Source organism: Pristiophorus japonicus, chromosome 3 (assembly GCF_044704955.1).
Source record: "Pristiophorus japonicus isolate sPriJap1 chromosome 3, sPriJap1.hap1, whole genome shotgun sequence".
Lineage (NCBI taxonomy): Eukaryota > Metazoa > Chordata > Chondrichthyes > Pristiophoridae > Pristiophorus > Pristiophorus japonicus.
Genome location: NC_091979.1, coordinates 315,469,833 through 315,483,447, shown reverse-complemented (window position 1 = coordinate 315,483,447; position 13,615 = coordinate 315,469,833). Strand labels below are relative to the sequence as shown.

Genomic DNA, 13,615 nt, shown 5'->3' with positions numbered 1-13,615 from the left:
GGCGATGTTTGAGGGCCAATGCTTCAGTGTGGCCCCGCCGGGGGGGGGGGGGGGGGGGGTGCGGCCGGCGATCAATGGCGGGTCCCGGCCCGGCCCGGTCCATTCCCTCAGGGACACCGCCCCAAGCCCAGCGGCCGCCTTTTTGTGAAGTCACATTCCCCACCGAGCAGGGCCGCGGCCCCCAACGCTTAGACTTACCGGCGGGTTGAGCGCTGTCCACTGTGACCAACGGTTGCTCGCTCGCACTCACACTCACACTCACACACGCTCCCGCGCGGAAAGGGCGGGACCAGGCGCGCGGGCCCCGCCGAGTGCGCGCGCCCCGCCGCTCCCGCCATTGTTACACTCGCGCCCACGCTCGATCCCGCGTCACGCCCCCGGCGCGGCCAATCAGCGACGGACCTCCGGCTTCCTCTCTGTTGCGCGTCACAGCTCGTGGTCAGTGTGTGGCTGCGTGTGTGTATCTTACAGTGTGCACCGGGCTGTGTGTATCTTACACTGTGCACCGGGCTGTGTGTGTGTATCTTACACTGTGCACCGGGCTGTGTGTGTGTATCTTACACTGTGCAGTGTGTGAGTGAGCATCTTACAGTGTGCACCGGGGTGTGTGTGTGTGTGAGCATCTTACAGTGTGCACCGGGCTGTGTGTGTGTATCTTACACTGTGCACCGGGCTGTGTGTGTGTATCTTACACTGTGCACTTGGGCTGTGTGTGTGTGTGAGTGAGCATCTTACAGTGTGCACCGGGGTGTGTGTGTGTATCTTACACTGTGCACTGGGCTGTGTGTGTGTGTGAGCATCTTAAAGTGTGCACCGGGCTCTCTCTGTATATATCTTACACTGTGCACCGGGCTGTGTGTGTGTGAGCATCTTAAAGTGTGCACCGGGCTCTCTGTGTATGTATCTTACACTGTGCACCGGGCTCTGTGTGTGTGTGAGCATCTTAAAGTGTGCACCGGGCTCTCTGTGTATGTATCTTACAGTGTGCACCGGGCTCTCTGTGTATGTATCTTACAGTGTGCACCGGGCTGTGTGTGAGCGAGCATCTTACACTGTGCACCGGGCTCTGTGTGTGTGTGAGCATCTTAAAGTGTGCACCGGGCTGTGTGTGAGCGAGCATCTTACACTGTGCACCGGGCTGTGTGTATCTTACACTGTGCACCGGGCTGTGTGTGTGTATCTTACACTGTGCACCGGGCTGTGTGTATCTTACACTGTGCACCGGGCTGTGTGTGTGTATCTTACACTGTGCACCGGGCTGTGTGTGTGTATCTTACACTGTGCACTTGGGCTGTGTGTGTGTGTGTGTGTGTGTGAGTGAGCATCTTACAGTGTGCACCGGGGTGTGTGTGTGTATCTTACACTGTGCACTGGGCTGTGTGTGTGTGTGAGCATCTTACAGTGTGCACTGGGCTGTGTGTGTGTGTGTGTATCTTACACTGTGCACTGGGCTGTGTGTGTGTATCTTACACTGTGCACTGGACTGTGTGTGTGTGGGCGCGGGTCTCACACTGTGCACCGGGCTGTGTGTGTGTGAGCATCTTAAAGTGTGCACCGGGCTCTCTGTGTATATATCTTACACTGTGCACCGGGCTGTGTGTGTGTGAGCATCTTAAAGTGTGCACCGGGCTCTCTGTGTATGTATCTTACACTGTGCACCGGGCTCTGTGTGTGTGTGAGCATCTTAAAGTGTGCACCGGGCTCTCTGTGTATGTATCTTACAGTGTGCACCGGGCTCTCTGTGTATGTATCTTACAGTGTGCACCGGGCTGTGTGTGAGCGAGCATCTTACACTGTGCACCGGGCTCTGTGTGTGTGTGAGCATCTTAAAGTGTGCACCGGGCTGTGTGTGAGCGAGCATCTTACACTGTGCACCGGGCTCTCTGTGTATGTATCTTACAGTGTGCACCGGGCTGTGTGAGAGCATCTTACACTGCACAGGGCTCTGTGTGCGGGTCTTACACTGTGCACAGGGCTGCGTGTGTGAGCATCTTACACTGCACAGGGCTGTGTGTGTGTGTGCGCGTCTTACACTGCACAGGGCTGTGTGTGTGTGTGCACCTTATACTGAACACAGGGCTGTGTGTGTATCTTGCGCAGGGCTATGTGTGTGTGTGCACCTTATACTGAACACACGGCTGTGTGTGTGTGCACCTTATTCTGTACATGGAACTATGTGTGTGCAACTTGTACTGTTCCAAGGGCTCTGTGCACCTTATACTTTAGACAGGGCTGTCTGTGTGGGTGCACCTTATAACGTATAAGATGCACACGCTATAATAACAGCCTATGTTTACTTAAGTATCTAATGTTTATTCCCTCCGTGGAAACTATTGGTAGTTCCCCCTGACATTCCAGCTTAAACCACAGTTGCGGGCTTCCATTAAATGTTCTTTTGAAACTGGCTGTTCAATAGGTGCACAAGGAGGCCTGGTCGTTCCTTGGTGTCTCCACAGTAGCATGGCTGAGATTGGAAACATAGCATGTGGAGGATTCCAGGTGCTAAGCTGCAACTTTCTCCTGTGAGGATGCTAAATTAGCACTCTAACTCACTGTGCCACAACTGTTATTTTTTAAGCAATTGTTTAGTATGACGGGAAAAGCTTATTATGGGATGTTTAGTTTGGCTATCCATTCGATGGCCTCCCGAGGTGCCGCGGGAGAAATGAGGTGCCTCCTGCAACAAATCTTAGTGTGCAGGGTGATGTGATGTGTTCCCTGGTCTGGGACTCATGGTCACAGTCGCCCTTTGGGTCGTCCCTCATCTTTCACTTGTGGAGCAGGTGGTCGTATCGTCCATGTTCTGTGCGGATTGGGTTGAGCGCTGTCCACTGTCATTGAGGACCTCTGCTGTTGGGTCAGTGATGAGGCGTTGGTTCTTTATGTTGCGTGCGTTGGATGATTCCGTCCATCTGGACAGTGGGTCGATACCAGCTGCGTGTACATTGGCTGCGGTTTCCCAGAATGGCCAGCACGATTATAAGCATTTTCGTGGTGGCTTTTTCAAGTCTTATGAATGGAAAGGTCAAAGTTGCTCCTGATTTCTTTCCACCTCACGGAGCACGGTGGCATCGCGGTGAATGACAGGCGGGGCGATGCGGGACACCGGGAGCCACTCGGTTGGAATGGACTTTGCGTGTCCTCATGGCGGTGTTTAGCTGCACATCCATGATCTGTGTGTGGAGGTTGCAGGACCATGTGGCAGTATTCTGCAGCAGAGCAGTCTAGGGCCAAGTGTTCTGGCTGGGCTCCCACATCACTCTTTCTGTTTTCTCTGGTCATCAAAGTGAGAGATGTTATTGTTGAGGAATTGGAACTCCATGTTACTATTCAGATTCTCTCCTGTAACATTTAGTCCCAATCCCTTTCTTACAGTTTCCCAATCATAGGAATAAGCGTCACACATTGCAAGCTAATCTATTACTCACTCTTGCTTAAGCTTATCACGGGTAATCTCAGACAAACCCTTGTTTCTCCGCCTTATCTCAGCTTGGTTCCATGTAGCTGGTCCAGGAGTATGTCTTATCATTGTGGCCTTAATGACCTGTCTGTAGTGACGTGTCTGTTTGAGTTTCTAACACAAGATTTTTGGCCTCTGCCTTATCTTATCAATTATCAAATTCAGGATAAACTTCTTTACCCAGAGAGTGGTTAGAATGTGGAACTAGCTACCACAAGGGAGTAGTTGAGGTGAATAGCTTAGATGCGTTTAAGGGGAAGCTAGATAAGCATTTGAGGGAAATGGAATAGAAGGTTTTGCCCATAAAGTTAAATGAAGAGGGGTGGGAGTAGGTGGTGTGGAGCATAAACACCGGCATGGACCAGCTGGACAAATGGCCTGTTTCTGTGCTGTAAATTGTAGTTCCAATAGGTCTGAGAGTTTAGTGTCAGCAACTTTCATACTATATTAAGAAATACAAGATTTAGCAGATTTTGTGCCCTCTGCAGTCAAAGCAGCATGGTCACAGAAGATTTCTGACAAAGCTAAAAATGTCATTGTATAGTCTCTTCTTAAGCAGTCCCTTGGAGTCAAGGATGACTTACTTCCACATTAAAAATGAGTTCTCATGTGACTCATTGCGGGACCTACAGTCTCTGTCACAGGCGGGGCAGACGGTTGCTGAGGGAACGGGTGGGTGGGGTGCCTGGGTTGCCGTGCGCTCCTTCCGCTGTTTACGCTTGGCTTCAGCTTGCTCTCGGCGTAGAGACTCGAGGTGTTCGGCACCCTCCCGGATGTTTTTCACTCCACTTTGTGCGGTCTTGAGCCAGGGATTCCCAGTTGCCGGTGGGGATGTTGCACTTTTTCAAGGGGGCTTTGAGGGTGTCCTTGAAGCATTTCCTCTGCCCACCTGGGGGTCGCTTGCCGTGTCGGAGCTCTGAGTCGAATGCATGTTTTGGAAGTCTCGTATTGAGCATGCGGACGACGTTGCCTGCCCAACAGAGTTGATCGAGTGTGGTCAGTGCTTCGATGCTGGTGATGTTGGCCTGAACGAGAACGCTGACATTCGTGCGCCTGTCCTGCCAGTGGATTTGCAGGACCTTGTGGAGGCAGCATCGGTGGTACTTCTCCAGTGCGTTGAGGTACCTGCTGTACAACTCCAGCCCGGCATGAGATAGAAAAGGCCACCCGACAACTGAAAAACAACAAGGTCTCAGGAGCAGATGGAATCCCCGCCGAAGCACTAAAACATGGAGGGGAAGCACTTTTGGCACGAATACACAATCTCATCTGGAAGGAGGAGAGCATGCCAGGGGATCTCAGAGCCACGGTAATCATGACCGTCTTTAAGAAAGGCGACCAGTCTGATTGCGGTAACTACAGAGGAATTTCCCTGCTATCCACCACAGGGAAAGACTTCGCAAGAATCCTCCTCAATCACCTTCTCCCTGTGGCTGAGCAGCTCCTCCCAGAGTCGCAATGCGGATTCCGCCCACTAAGGGGCACAATGGACATGATCTTCACCGCGCAGCAAATGCAGGGAACAGCACCAACTTCTGTACATGGCCGCCTTCGACCTCACAAAGGCCTTCGACACTGTCAACCATGAGGGATTATGGACATCCTCTTCAAATTCGGCTGCCCCCAAAAGTTTGTCGCCATCCTCCTCTGTTTCTCGACAACATGCAGGACGTGATCCTAACCAACGGATCCTTCACAGACCCAATTCACGTTCGGACCGGGGTCAAGCAAGGCTGTGTCATTGCACCCATGCCCTTCTCAATCTTCCTTGCTGCAATGCTCCATCTCACCCTCAGTAAGCTCCCCGCTGGAGTGGAGCTAAATTACAGAACAAACGGGAAACAGTTCAACTTCCGCCACTTCCAAGCCAGATCTAAGGTTGTCCTATCCTCTGTCATTGAATTACAGTACGCAGTCGATACCTGCGTCTGCTAACACTCTGAAGCCGAACTCCAAGTCATCGTCAACACATTCACCGAAGTGTATGAGAGTATGGAGCCTTACACTAAACATCCGTAAGACAAAGATCCTCTACCAACCTACCCCCGCCACACAGCACTGTGCCCTGATTATCAAAATCCACAACGAGGCCTTGGACAATGTGGACCATTTTCCATACATTCGGAGCCTTCTGTCAACAAGGACAGATGTCAATGACGAATTCCAACATTGCCTTCAATGTGCCAGTGCAGCCTTCGGTCGCATGAGGAAGAGAGTGTTTGAAGACCAGGACCTCAAACACGGCACCAAGCTCATGGTCTACAGAGCAGTAGTGATACCCGCCTTCCTATATGCCTCAGAGACATGGACTATGTGCAGCAGGCACCTCAAAGCATCGGAGAAATTTTACATAGTATATACGACAAAGAAACAGGCCATTTAGCCCAACCAGACCATGCTGGAGTTTATGCATCACTCGAGCCTCCTACCGTCTTTCCTCAGCATAACCTTCTAATTCCTTCTCCCTCATATGCTTGTCTAGCCTCCCCTTAAATGCATCGATACTATTCGTAGCGAGTTCCACATTCTCACAACTCTTTGGGTAAAGAAGTTTCTTCTGAATACCCTATTCAATTTCTAGGTGACTATCTTATATTGATGGCTTCTAGTTATGTTCTTCCCCACAAGTGGAAACATTCTCTCTATCCACTTTCATAATTTTAAAGACCCCTCAGCCTTTTATCAGACTTGCATCAATTATTTTGGAGTTGTTTTTTCTGGCGTAAGTTTAAAAAATGCCATTTCCCCCCCAAAATTTGCTCCAGAGTAAGTCAGTTAGGTACGATTTTTTTTTAGGTCAGACACTTACACCAGTTTTGGCCATTTATGCCACTTTAGCCAGCAAAAACTTACTCCAAATCCACTTAGGTCAGCGTATGTGGTCAGCTCTGAAAAACCTTGTGGGCAGTTGAGAAAAAGCAGCACACATTCGGCAGACATTAGGGCAGGGACAGGAGAGGACCTCAACAACCAAGCACCAAACATTAAGGAAAAGCTCAAACAATTAAAATACTAATAAAAATGAAGTAAATCCTACCACGATGTCACCGGGGGGCGCTATGCAGAGCGATCGGAGAAATGCAAGCTGCTGGCCGCGATGTCACGGGGGCGGGGGGGGGTACGGTAGCCAGAGAGAGAGAGAGAGAGAGAGAGAGAGAGATATATATGCTGGTATACAAAACACTCTTTCTCCCCCCCCCCCCCCCCCCCAACCCCAGACAATCTTTCTCTTTCCCCCCCCCCCCCAACACTCTTTCTCTCTTCCCACCCCGCCCCAAAACTCTCCTCCTCCCCCCAATACACTCTTTCTCTTGCCCCCCCACCCCCCCGAAAACTCTCCTCCTTCCCTCCCCCCCCCCGCCAATCAAAACTCTCAAGCACAACCGATAAATACAAAATAAAACCGAAGTCCTACCTCGCCCGGGAACAAAGCGGGGCCAGCTGGTCGTTGCAGGGGGTCACTCGGCCGGGGATAGGGTGCGACGAGATCGGGGCGTCCATTCGGCCGGGGTTAGGGGCTGCGAGCATCGGGTCCTGCTCACAGCCCGCAGGACACGCTGGGAGGGCAGGAGCATACGCGCAGACTTCACTGCGCATGCGCGCAGGTGCCGGTACTGTTTTCGGCGCTGGCCTGTTGCTCCGCTCCCCGCTTCAGAATGCACGCCACGCCAGGACTCCGGGGACTCGGAAGAGCGGCCAGGATGGGGCCCCTTTTTTCCGGCGCGGTTTCCAGCGCAAAAAGTCGGCACACTTAAGGTAAGTGTGCCGAAAAAAGGGGTTGGGCAAAGTTGGGCCCTATATATTTATATATATATATATATATATATATATATATATATATTTTATTCATTCTCAGGATGTGGGTGTTGCTGGCAAGGATGGCATTTATTGCCCATCTCTAGTTGCCCTGAGGCGGTGATAGTGGGCTGCCTTCTTGCCCTTCTGATAGCTAATACAACTGAGGGGCTTGCTCGGCTACTTCAGAGGGCAATTAAGAGTCAACCACATTGGTGTGGAACTGGAATCAAGTAAAAACAGCAGGTTTACTTCCCTAATGGACGTTAGTGAACCAATTGTTTTTTTTTAACGACAGCTTCGTGGTTACTTTTACCGATACCAGTTTTTTAGTTCCAGATTTTTTTAATGCTGATGTTGAGGGAAGCTGAACATGCACAAAGTTGCCAAAGCAACTGACCAAACTACAACACCAGGTCTGAGAATGCCAGGTGGGCCAGGGCATGACCATTCTAATGCAGGTGCAGCAAAACTATCAGGGGTTGGGGGCTGCAGGACACCGGGGAAGGTCTATATAGGCTAGCGAGGAAAAATAACTAAGTGAAACAGTTGAGACAACTACTCGGCCATGTGCGATCGCCATGTGAACATGCCTGAAGACTGGTCTCACCCACGAGGAAACGGGCGCTGCTGTCATGTCTGCTCCCACGGGTGGGCCATGTTGTATATCTGATGGCTGAGAGTAAATGTGGCCCTCATTGAGGGAGATAATTTGTCAGCAGCTCGGCTATCCTCTACACAGGGACGGCAGGCTAGGTAACTGCTACAACATCTTCAGTTACGGTGTCCGGGCAAACAGGGTTGTGCGCTGTTATGTATGTAAATATTGTAACTGTGTAAGATTTGCCAACAGAGGGCGCAACTGTTGGAGGCCCAAGGGTCACCTGCACACCTCGTGCAAGGGAGTATAAAAGGTTGTCTGCCATGCTGCTTAGGCACTCTGGAGGTGTATTAAAGAGATTAAGGTCACATCAATTTTAGCCCACAGTACTCAGTCTTGTGGAGTTCTTCCATACTTAACAATTGGCGACGAGTAACATTACGAACTTTCACGCGGTCATGGCTGCCGTTGGTATTTTAGAGAGATTTGTAGAGGGTGATGATTGGGAAGCCTTCGTTGAGTGTCTCGACCAGTACTTCGTGGCCAACGAGCTGGATGGGGACGATACAGCGATCAAGCGCAGAGCGATTCTCCTCACCGTGTGTACGCTGGTTTGGAACCACCTCAAGCCGAAGGAGAGGGTCTTAATGGCCAGGTATTGCTTCTACACGCACCAACGCTCTGAGGGCCAGGACGTGGTGAGTTATGTCTAGATTCATTTTGCTTATTGCTGCTTCTCCCAGTTGAAACATGTTGGCATAAATGTTCTGATCGGTGTTACTTTACAATATACCCTGGTGAGTGATTAGTCACTCAACAGCCCTCTAAGCCCTGATTTTACAGATTAACTCCGATGCTTTTGCACTGTCCTAACTTTGGGGTGGCAATTCTAAATTTTGAAATATAACCCAGGCATTAAATTATTAAGGACTGGATTTTCGCCGACTTTGTGACCCTTCATGTCGAAAACCCGGTCGGCGGGATCTTCAGGCACCTTTTTGCGACAGCGCTTCCACGTACCACCGGGATTGCGTTACCGTCGTACTTTCGGCTCTCTCCAGACCTGTACTCTGTGCCCAGAACACCGACAGGGTCAAACCTGTCAGTGCAGCCCTGCCAGCAGCGGTAAGTATGAAGACCTGCAAAAAAAGGTAAGTTAAAGTTTTTATTTTTAAATTCTTTTTCAGTGATTTAGTAGGTAACGGTTTTGTGAATATTTTGTGAATGTCCCAATGCGCCTCTCAGTGCTACTGGCCCCAGACTAAAGTTGCCGAAACACGCGGTTTGCGCCGTGAATCCTCGTGCAATGTCGACTTTGCCAATACGCAAGGGCCAAAAGTTAGGCCTAAAAATGGCAGCGCAGCGAAAGCGGTAATTTTGGCGTAAAACTACCATTTTTGCCGAAAACCAAAAATCCAGCCCTTAAAGTCTTAAGGTTTTTTGGGAGTTTGTGGAATTGGGGGGAAAATATTGTATTTTGATGTTTCTGATTGAGAAGAGTTTAAAAAAAAAACATTAAGCACATGTCAGACGATTGATTTCTATCTGTGGAATCCATATACATAAGAACATAAAAACACAAGGATTAGGAGCAGGAGTACATTGTATGGCCCCTCAAGCCTGCTCCGCCATTCAATAAGATCACGGCTGATATTCGATCTCAACTCCACTTTCCCACCCGATCTCCATATCCCTTGATTCCCCTACATATAAAAATGTATTAAACCCATTGGAACCATAAAATTGAAGATTTCCTTTATTTAAAATAATCATGACATTATGCATTCCAAATAAACTGTTCCTGATTTTGACTATCCGAATCTCATTTTTAGGGCCTCAGTACCTGATGTTGAACATTACAATTTGAGAGGTGAATTGGTATAGGAAGATTTAAAATTCTGATGGGTTTAGACAGGTTAGATGCAGGAAGAATGTTCCCAATGTAGGGGAAGTCCAGAACCAGGGGTCACAGTCTAAGGATAAGGGGTAAGCCATTTAGGACTGAGATGAGGAGAAACTTCTTCACCCAGAGAGTGGTGAACCTGTGGAATTCTCTACCACAGAAAGTTGTTGAGGCTAATTCACTAAATATATTCAAAAAGGAGTTAGATGAAGTCCTTACTACTAGGGGGATCAAGGGGTATGGCGAGAAAGCAGGAATGGGGTACTAAAGTTGCATGTTCAGCCATGAACTCATTGAATGGCGGTGCAGGCTAGAAGGGCCGAATGGCCTACTCCTGCACCAATTTTCTATGTTTCTATGTTTCTATGAATTAAACTGCATTAACACAATTACATGGCACAATTGACATCATCAGCTACATACAAAATGATTTTGAAGTGTCAGTGTGCAAATAACAACTAATATTTACTGTGATAAAACAATGTTCAGGATAAGAAGCTCACTTACATGTGCCTAAAACCGGTTTATTATGCAATGTACATTATCAAAGTCACCATTTGTGAAGGAGGTCTGCAAAATTATTGCAATTAATTAATTTTAATTGCTATCTTTTAGTCCTAAAAATAAAATAACTTTCTTTTATCCATGAAGTAATTGAAAGATAATATTACATCACTACATTCAATAGGAAGAAACTTGCATTTTGTAGCACCTTTCACGACCTCAGGATGTCCCAGAGTGCTTTGCAGCCAATGAAGTACTGTTGGCGTGTAGTCACTGTTGCAATGTAGCAAACGCGGCAGGCAATTTGCACACAGCAAGCTCCCACAAACAGCAATGTGATAATGACCAGGTAATCTGTTTCAGTGATATGATTCTATGTTGGTTGAGGGATAAATATTGGCCAGGACAACACTCCTGCTCTTTTTCGAAAAGTGCCATGGGATCTTTTGTGCCCATTTGAGAGGGAAGACTGGGCATCGGTTTAACGTCTCATCTGCAAGACAGCACCTCTGACAGTACAGCATTCCCTCAGTACTGCACTGGTGTGTCAGTCTGGATTATGTGCATGGAGCGGGACTTGAACTCACAACTTTCAGACTCAGATGCAAGATTGCTACCCACTGAGCCACAACTGGCAGTAGGGAAGGAAGGGACTGCCATGCACACACCAATCTTAAACACTAAACGTCCACCCGAGCCTGGAAGAGAAGCAAATCATCATCGTAGGCAGTCCCTCAGGATCGAGGAAAACTTGCTTCCACTCTTAGCATGAGTTCTTAGGTGGCTGTACAGTCCAATACAAGAACCACAGTTTCTGTCACAGGTGGGACAGATAGTTGTTGAGGGAAAGGGTGGGCAGGGAGCCTGGTTTGCTGCACGTTCCTTCCGCTGCCTACGCTTGATTTCTGCATGCTCTCGGCGATGAGACTCGAGGAGCTCAGCGCCCTCCCGGATGCACTTCTTCCACTTAGGGCGGTCTTTGGCCAGGGACTCCCAGGTGTCAGTGGGGATGTCAGGGAGGCTTTGAGGGTGTCCTTGTAACGTTTCTTCTGCCTGCCGTTGGCTCGTTTGCCGTGGACGAGTTCCGAGTAGAGCACTTGCTTTGGGATTCTCGTGTCTGGCATGCGAACTATGTGGCCTGCCCAGTGGAGCTGATCAAGTGTGATCAGTGCTTCAATGCTGGGGATGTTGGCCTGGTCGAGGACGCTAATGTTGGTGTGTCTGTCCTCCCAGGATTTGCAGGATCTTGCGGAGACATCGCTGGTGGTATTTCTCCAGCGACTTGGGGTGTCTACTGTACATGGACCATGTCTCTGAGCCATACAGGAGGGCGGGTATTACTACGGCCATGTAGACCATGAGCTTGGTGACAGTTTTGAAGGACTGATCTTCAAACACTCTTCCTCAGGCGGCCGAAGGCTGCATTGGTGCACTGGAGGCGGTGTTGGATCTCATCATCAATGCCTGCTCTTGTTGATAGGAGGCTCCCGAGATAGGGGAAGTGGTCCACGTTGTCCAGGGCCACGCCGTGGATCTTGATGTTTGAGGGGCAGTGCTGTGCGGCGAGGACAGGCTAGTGGAGGACCTTTGTCTTACTAATGTTTAGCGTAAGGCCCATGCTTTCATACTCCTCAGTAAATACGTTGACTATGACCTGTAGTTCAGCCTCTGTGTGTGCACAGACACAGGCGTCATCCGCGTACTGTAGCTCGACGACAGAGGTTGGAGTGGTCTTGGACCTGGCCTGGAGACGGCGAAGGTTGAACAGCTTCCCACTGGTTCTGTAGTTTAGTTCCACTCCAGCGGGGAGCTTATCAACTGTGAGGTGGATGGGGAGTGGCACCAGCTGAGGCCTGGAGGGCACTCGAGACCTCTAGTACTTCAGAAAAATAAACCAAGGGTAAGTTGACAGATCCCAGGGCCCACAGTGGGAAGCGCAGGTTACAGCATTCAATTCTCAGACCCATACCACTCCTCCCCCGTTGGAGCACAAGGTCAGTGAATTTACTCAAGTGTTTTCAAATGAGTTTTGGTTTCATATATAATCGAAAATATAGTGATAAAATAGGTGTTATCATCGCCCTGGAAAAAAGCAAATATTAAAAAAAAAAAAAATGTTTATGTTCTTTTTAGAAAATGAACAGTATGCATTTCCTTATTTACAAAACAATTCTCTGTAATGAGTCCGAGACCAGCAGTCACCCCTTGTGGAAGATTTGTGTGTTCTCTCTCCCTTTTCTGCCACCTAATCAAGTAACCATGAACCAGCAGAACCGCCAGTTAGTAAAGACAGAGCACCCGGACCTGTGAGGGAGCACCACACCGGCAGGCGAGCATTTAAAAGCAGCAGCACCAGGGAGCAGCGCGGGCAGGTAAGAGAGGGTGACAAAGGGGAACAGGGCGACTACATTCGACGTCACAGGAAGTGAGGGAAGTGATTGGTTGGTGAGTTTTTCTCTCTTTTCTTCCTTTAAATTAAGGGCCTTACATTAGGGGCTGGATTAATAACTAAAAACAAAATCTAATTAATGAAATACATTAAAGATGGCAGGACAGGCGATGTGTTTCTGCTGTTGCATGTGGGAGCTGGTGGGACCCCATTGAGGTCCATCACAGCCACATCTGCAACAAGTGTCGAGCTCGAGGAACTTCGGCTCCATGTTGATGAGCTGGAGTCCGAGCTGCAGACACTACGACACATCAGGGAGGGGGAGAGCTACCTGGACGCTGTGTTTCAGGAGGCAGTCACACCCCTTAGATTAATTCATTCAAATTTGGTCCATGGTCAGGGACAGGACAGTGTGACTACAAGCGAGGCAAGTATGGGGATCCAGGAGATAGTGGTGGAGGAGTCTCAGCCCTTGCTCTTGTCCAACAGGTTCGAGGTTCTTACTCCCTGTGTGGACGAGAGCAGGGACTGCAGGGAGGATGAGCAAACTGACCGCAGCACCATGGTACAGGGGGCCATTCAAGTGGGGGGAGCAAAAATAAATGTTGTAGTGGTAGGGGACAGTATCATTAGGGGATAGATACTGTTCCCTGCAGCCGAGAGCGTGAGTCCCAAAGACTGTATTGCCGGCCCGGTGCCAGGGTTAAGGACATCTCCTCGGGGCTGGAGAGGAACTTGGAGTGGGAGGGGGAAGATCCAGTTGTCGTGGTCCACGTGGGTACCAACGACATAGATAGGACAAAGAAAGAGGTACTGCTGAAGGGAGTATGAGCAGCTAAGGACTAAATTAAAAAGCAGAACCACAAAAGTAATAATCTCTGCACAGGGTAAATAAGATCAGAGAGTCAAACACGTGGCTCAAAGACTGGTGTGGGAGAAATGGGTTTTGGTTTGTGGGACACT

At 49.3% G+C, this 13,615-nt stretch overlaps 1 protein-coding gene across 1 annotated transcript in view; it reads right to left on the bottom strand.

Moving 5' to 3' along the window:
- The window catches only part of lipf (lipase, gastric), a 77,080-nt gene extending 76,748 nt beyond the window's left edge, over positions 1-332 (bottom strand). The window contains exon 1 of the mRNA XM_070876897.1: positions 199-332. The gene's annotated coding sequence lies outside the window, so the exon portion shown is untranslated. The remainder of the gene's footprint in view (positions 1-198) is intronic.
- Between the last annotated feature and the right edge of the window lie 13,283 nt (positions 333-13,615).